The sequence below is a fragment of the Odontomachus brunneus genome, unplaced genomic scaffold (genome assembly GCF_010583005.1).
Source record: "Odontomachus brunneus isolate Ranch 3 - 2012 unplaced genomic scaffold, Obru_v1 Obru_scaffold_069, whole genome shotgun sequence".
In the NCBI taxonomy this organism is placed as follows: Eukaryota; Metazoa; Arthropoda; class Insecta; order Hymenoptera; family Formicidae; genus Odontomachus; species Odontomachus brunneus.
This window is the reverse complement of record NW_022639519.1, coordinates 1,764,579-1,771,975: the sequence shown is the minus strand read 5'-3', so window position 1 is coordinate 1,771,975 and position 7,397 is coordinate 1,764,579. Positions and strand designations below refer to the sequence as shown.

Sequence of the window (7,397 nt, the reverse complement as noted above, 5' to 3'; positions counted from 1 at the left end):
TTCTCTCGCGATCCCTCTTGCGACGCGCAATGCTGTGCGTCGTCCTCGATGCGAAGTGAGAGAAGAAGAGAGAGAGAAAGAGAGAGAGGGAGAAGGAGAGAGAGGACGCAATTAATATCGCCGGACCGGCTTTCAAACTCGCGGCTGCGCGCACGGCGCTCCCTTTCGTCCTCTCCCTCTCTCCCTGCCGTTCTCGTCCTCTTCCTCTTTCGCGCACCTACACAAGAGCCACCCCCGGGCCTCCGCCACCCCCTTTCGTAGCGGGGGTGGCTCTCGTCGCCGCGGTCCCGAGCCTCTCAGTCGCGCCGAGAGCCCGCTTCGCTGCGGGGTGACCTCTCCTTTACCTCGGCGAAGGTGCCACCTCCGCGCCGGGTCCTCGGAATCCACGGAGTCCTCCGCCGGGTGTTCGCGCGAGCGGACGATCGTTCCGGACGAGTTTAACGTCCGTGCGAGGCTCCAGTAACGCGCCGGCGACGTTGTTGGCTGATTCTCCTCAAAGGACGATCTCCGCCGCCGCTCTCTGAGGAGATCCAATCGTGAACGTTGCGAGAGAGAGAGAGAGAGAGAGAGAGAGAGAGAGAGAGAGAGAGAGAGAGAGAGAGGTGTAACGAGAGCTCGCGGTCAATTCAGATACTGAGATACTCCTGGCGTTCAAGTTAATTAGTCGTCGACTGAGAAGAGTTGAGTCGCTGTCGACGAAGGCGGATGAAGCACGCTCGAACGCGGCGCGAGGAAAAGACTCGAGGAACGCAAATCGAACGTGCAAATCTCGCGAGAATTTCGATTAGATCATAAACGACGTGAACGACGCGTGATATTTGAGGATAAAACGCGGACACCACACGAGGAGTGAGTGACGCAAGAACTTAATGTTTCGCGGAAGTGCGCGAAAACCGACGGGACGAACTCGCAATCCGAGTGCAATCCGAGTGCAATTCAGCTCTCGCGCTCAAGGGAAAACAAACGACCACGAGACGAAATCGTGAGATCCAGAGACTCGATGCGTATATAGGAATACGAAGGAGCTGCGAAGAGCGCGCGATACTCGACGAAAAGCTGGCTTGGCGTTTCCCGTCGTGACAAACCGTGGTGGTGGCAAACGTGGAGAGTAAAACTTAAGTCTTTAATGTTTCTTAGCGCGATCTGCTTCGAGAGGTACCTACTACACATCGTTCATAGTTCCACGTCGTCGCGAAATCGCTTGTCTATCTCGCCCCAAAGAGTGCCTAAACGTCCGCGGTCGTCGGCGGTCGACGCGACGCTGTGCGGGTGTTGATCGCGACTCGACGACGCCAATCAGTCCTAACTCGTGGTGATGTTGCTCGAGATGCGTAATCCTCGGAGGTAAGCCCCGCGTGCTCGTCAGAACGAGTCGGGATCGGAGAGAAAGGGAGTGACCGATCGATCGTCGTAATAAGGGAGCTTTGCGTAGAGGCGACGGGGTCTGAAGCGCGTCCAGCGCGCCGGAAAAAGGGTGCTCTCGTGGAGAAAAGTGGACGGTGACCCTCGCGGAGAAGCTCGTGTCCTACAACCAAGCCCTCCGGGGAGCGAGCGATCTTCCTCTCGGGAGGGCATCGAGGCGCGTAAGAAGCCTCCCCGAGAGGGATCGAGGCGGGTGAGCCCTTTTCATTCGGCTAAATCACGGAGCAGGACGAGCGGTCGAGAGTCCTCTTGAGTCCCGCGACTTCGAGGAAGCGTGAGGAGTCTTGTCTTGGTATTGAGATTCGTCATCGAAATCGCTTGACAGTAATAGCTAACATTCCGAGTAACTCAACGAGTAGAACAACGGCTTGTTCCGCGAAGAACGTGGCCAGACTACGTCGAGCCAGACATGTATCGCCGTCTGGATCGTTAAGAGAGCCCCGTCAGCCTCGCAATTGTAATTAAGGATACAACTAATGACCCGCCAATTAAATATAATTAACTCAACTGTTAGAATAGGTAGCCTCCGTCTGCCAATTAGCGCGTTAGCGCCTTATCGATCATCGGCCGCCGGCGCGGCGTGAGCTCCGATTCGCTCGATCGAGACAATAAGATCGATCGACCTAGGCGATCGTCGGCCGGACGCGCAAGGTTAAGGCTCGGAATAGAGAGCCGTGTCGGCGAGAAAAAGGAAGAGAGAGAGAGAGAGAGAGAGAGAGAGAGAGAGAGAGAGAAAGAAAGAGAAAGATAGAGAGAGTTACGGAGAGTAACTAGAGCGAACGGGAGCATTGGCTCGGGAAGAGTTCGAGAATCGAGATAACGCGTTAACGAGGGACGATTAACGACCTCCGAAGGTCGATAATGTGTCGTCGCCTTCGGTGAGTTCCAGCTTTTCCGCGCGACCACTCTCGATAAAGAGAAGCCGGTCATGCTCTCTTGCAGTCAACTTTAAAAGCGACACACGGTGTCGGAGAAAGGGTGACTCGTTGGGATTATTATTTATAAAAAGGACACACACCATGAGAATAGTTTTTTCTCGTCAAGCCACGTCGATCAGCGCGTTCAATCAGTTTGTCGAAAAGAATAACGAACCGGAGGAGACTAGGCTTCCTAGACAAGTGCTTTCAGTTTCAAGGTCGATTCGTCGAACGCGACAGTGATTCGCGACGGACGATTCGCTTCCTAGCAATCTCACTGCCACCACTGCGCACTTCGAGCTTGAGAATGCGATTCTTGGCGCTCTAGTCGAAGGAACTCGTCTGCACATCGTACAAGGACCAGCAACCGGCGGGGGAACACGTCGCAAACAGGAGGAGGGCGGAGAATGCCGGCAGGGCGCACGTGACGAACGGGGCTTCCCTCCAGATTCGCACGGTGAGTTTACGCGGATTGTACGTTCGTCCCAAGCGCGATGAATAGAGAGACGTGCGCGAATTTTCGCGAGGTCGGCTCGAGCAAAAAGTAACGCATAACTTTTCGCGCGCGAGAGAAATTCATTTTTGCCAATTTTTTCCTCGAGAGTGTCTCATGGCGTGGGCAGGGACGGCTTCCCCTCTGCTTCACACAGCCACCTCGTGTTCCCTCATATACTTGGGCGCGTGTTCGCGCCGCTACCGAGCGAGAAGCGCGACCAAAGCCCTCGGAGAATGCACGGAGAAGCCGAGAGTAATTAATGTTGCGTCGCGTAACGAGGCACGCCTAAACCGCGATTCGAGCGGCATGCCATTGATTCAAATAACGATCCAAATTAATTTCGCAAGTGTACAGAGCGAGAGTGATGTGTGCCGACGTGGTTAAGGGTTGCGACGTCTCACTTAGATGCGAAAGTAAATCTTCTTTACCTCTCCTCTCTCTTCTGCTTCTCATTACGTTTAATCCATATTACGATGAAACCTGATAAGAGACGGTCTCGCTTTGCGAGACAACTGATTCGTTGTTCCGGCAGCCTCAATTCGGTTGGAAATTCAAACGAGTAATAATCACGGGCACGCTTAATTAGGCGTTACTTCAAATTGGATTTCTGTCATACTCGTCGAGAAAGGTTTCCATTCTGTGCACCCGGGCGTATGCGCGGAAAAAGAATTTCGTTACTCATGCAGAATGACGCGAAGGGACAAACAGATAATTATTAATCAGCAGCGGTAATTAAATTTCGTTAATGAGGACATGTTCATCGAGCTCTGTTAAAAGCTTCATAGACGATCGACCGCTTCTTCGTTATATCGTTGTGCAACATTTCGCTTTCATCACGATAATATGTCACGCGCGCGCCCAACCGGTCGATTATCGATATCGTAGCATTTCAAATTCGTCTGGCAAAGGAAATTGTTTCGCTTACCGACGGTCAAGACTCCCCGAGACCTTCTATACTTTGCAAGAGTCAACGAGTAATTATGTTATGATTTAGTAACGCACAATCAAATTTTTTAAGGCGTAAGATCAAAGTACTAATATTCGGGCACGTACCTAATCTTGGACAGTTCTTTAAGTGACTTTTGTTTTGGTCTTTAATTCTAACCGGACAGTTCTTTAAGTGACTTTTACAGTATTTGAAATAAAACTTTTTCATATACGTCAAAAGATAGATTAATGAGAAACATTCCCGTCTATAATAGCTTTCTGGAAATTGATTATTTAAATTGATTTTTTCTTATTTAATCACACATAAAACTTTTTTAGGTATTAACACTCATGAAAGAACATAAATTTATTTTTGGTAAAATTATGTAAAAATATGCTGTATCGTGTGCATGTAAATTGAGTCACCAAAATGTCAAGCGTCCTGTATATGATAATAAAAAAGAAGTTAAAATATAAAACAAAATGTCAATTATTATCTGCATAAGCTTTAAAGTATATTGTTAGTAAAATATTAAAAATTTGTACATGACAAAAATACATTTATATTTATTTTGTATATTTATTTTTATTTTGTATTGTTTATTTAAGAAATACACTTTAAGATTTTATATATTTTTTAAGTATTCTTTTTACTACGGAACGGTAGATGATAGTGATGATAATAATAATAATAATGAGAACTGTATTTCACAAAACTGTTGCTGCGCCATTATAGTGGCTTCCCGGATTGTAAGACTTAAGTGCAAATATTTAAACTTTCGACGTAAAATAAACTATATATAGAATTTAAATCTCCGTAATAAATAATACGAGAGTTTTAAATATTTGTATTAAATAATTAAATTCAAACATTCGTATATAAAGATCAAAACAGGAAGAATGTCTAGAATTCGGTACGCGTACCCGGGATGTGGCACTTTTACCTCTTCAGGAGCGAATCGCGTAATCGATCGTAAATTCAAGGAATTCACATTCGTCGTTCCCCCGCATATTCCCGAGCCCGGGCTTTCAAGTTAAGAGCGAAACGAGGCGCAACGAGCGCGGCTATCGATCTCATACGCAGCAGCGATTAATTATTTCAACGACGATAACCCCGCAAGCTCCGTAGGACAGGCATTCTCGGCTGTCCCTCGGGGACACAGCGCGGCGGAAGCGCACGACACACCACCTCGCGTGCGCAGGCAGGCTCGATTTTCGCGCGCGCGAATTCTGCAAAGCCACGACGCGACGCGATGGGGCGAGTAGGGAAACTGTCCAGATTCTACGGCGAGGCAATTTTGCCGCACCTGTGTCCTCACGCGCGCGCGGCCCAGGTCGACCGCGATATTAAGGGTCCCGTGTCCTCGCTCATTACGCCACCTGAGAAAACCGCATCGTACGTTCTGGCTTATCTCCATTAGGCGACCGGGTATTACTTCGCCGCGCCGTCTATATAACGAGCGAGCGAGCGCGCATATGCGCATATATGCGCACACGTATATTCTGCTCGTTGAAGCTCGCCTCCGGCCCGCTCTTTCTCGGCTCGGTCGGATGCGAGTCGGTTTAAACTCGAGAATCCAAAGGGATCGAAAGTGAGACGTGGCGAACACTGAGATCGCTATGTCTGCAAATGCTGCGAGCTGCACCGAACAATAGTTTCAATTTTGTAATTGTATCATGATTATATTGAAACTAATGTGACGATATCATGTAATTTCATTTGCAAAAGAAATATACGATATTGTATTATGTTACTCTGCGTGTTATGCAATATTAATATTAAAATATATTGAAATGTGATACGTATCAGGTCGATGCAGAAAGTTTAATGTTCGTTGGGTGAAGTTAAGAACTCTTATTCGGTTCAGAAATTAGTTGACGTATCGACAACTTTTTGTGAATAAAATAAGCCATGGCTTGATATTTTTTCGAACATACAACAAGGTCTTTCCCCGTTTCCTTTCTCACACTTTCTAACCTTTTCGACGGTGATTTTCTGTAAGCCCGAATTTAAAACGAGAAATACGAGTTTTAAACTCGTTAACTTTGCACAAATACTTTTAAACTTGCTTTCTCGTGTATATGGCATTGGAGATTCTAGACGAAAAATTTATTTCAGGAGTTTTTCAAAGTGAAAAGAGCGGGATAAATTTATTTATCTGTACATGTGCTATCAATTATTATTATCTACTAAATCCGAAGTCGCTAACCTATTTCGGCTCGGCGGCGTCCAAATTCGACGATACCCGAGTCGAAATTTTGACTCTATGTTGAACCTTCAATTCTACACCGCAGTAGGAGCTAAGATACTAAAGTAAGTTTAACTTTAATGATATAATTTACTCCTACTTTAACCCTGATGATGTCTGGAATTTCGGCTTTTGCTTTCTTTAGCGTCAAAGTGGGTTACAATAATGGGATCTTGGGAAACAAAGTAGGTTCAGTTGCGAACCTCTATTGAAGCTTTAGCTCCTACATAGAATATATGTATTTTATAGAAATATTTAAAAAATTTAATAAATAACGAAACAGAAACGTCAAATAGCATACAAAATATACATTTTATTTGTTGCATATATTTCAGACATCATCAGGGTTAAAGTAGGAGTAAATTATATCATTAGAATTAAACCCACTTTGCTATCTTAGCTTCTATTGCGGTGTAAAATTCAAGGTTCAACATAGGATCAAAATTTCGATTCGGAAATGAGTGTCAATATTGTAAAAATAGGTTTTACCTAGGTTGTAGATTATCTACGTAGACGCAAACTATCCCTAAGAGCGTCAAAGTAGCATCAAAATTTCGACTCGGGATGGCAGTACATGTATGCTTTTTTTCGCAGCAACGTGTGTATTTCGACTAACGGAGAGGAAAAGTTAGCAGAACGCGGTGTCCTAAAAAGTGCTTTCTCCTGACGAGCGGAATCAGCGACCAAGTTCTGAGTTATGTTTCAACTCTCGGAGTCGGTCGATCTACGTCGCGCATCTCGTGCGATCGTATTGCATAATGAGGCCGTGTCGTTGGAGAACCCCTTAACGTCGACTGATACAAACGGCATGAGTCTTCTGATTAAGGACTCTTTTACACCTACGGGGCGATCCGGCGGAAATCAACGGACGGCCTCTCGCTCGCGGCAATGAGCAAACGTTTACGATGACGCGGACCGCTTTATTTTCATTTTTCTATCCGAGTCCCCGGCACGCGAAGGCGCCTTGTACAACAGTTTGTCTCCACCGATTATCCGAAAGATAAACGCGCCTCCCCGTGCCCCGCTCGCGTGTAAAATCGCGTGATAAGTGTATTAATATTTTACAACTGAAAACACAGAGTCGACAGCGCGAACAGCGCGCACACGCAAGTTAGCGAAGTTCAACCTCGCATAACTATTTCGGCTCATTGACCCCGCGCGAGAATCCAAATTCTGCCAAATTTTCGTCAACTAACCGACTTTTAATTCGGTTTTGCAATATGGAATTATTTGGGATTTTGCATTTCGCACGGCAAACATTTCACTTTGTCCATACGCTGTTATTATTGTAGAAAAGTCGTTTATATCGAAAATCAATCGTTAAGAATTTCCGTGCCTTAATTGAACTAATCTCTTAATTGAGAAGATCCGTCCCTGATACGTCGG

The 7,397-nt window shown here is 46.3% G+C and overlaps 1 protein-coding gene across 1 annotated transcript in view; it reads left to right on the top strand.

Annotated features, from left to right (window-relative positions):
* The first annotated feature begins 578 nt into the window (after window positions 1–578).
* The window catches only part of LOC116846782, a 546,096-nt gene continuing 539,277 nt past the window's right edge, over window positions 579–7,397 (top strand). The window contains exons 1-2 of the mRNA XM_032821059.1: window positions 579–602; window positions 2,118–2,796. The gene's annotated coding sequence lies outside the window, so the exon portion shown is untranslated. The remainder of the gene's footprint in view (window positions 603–2,117; window positions 2,797–7,397) is intronic.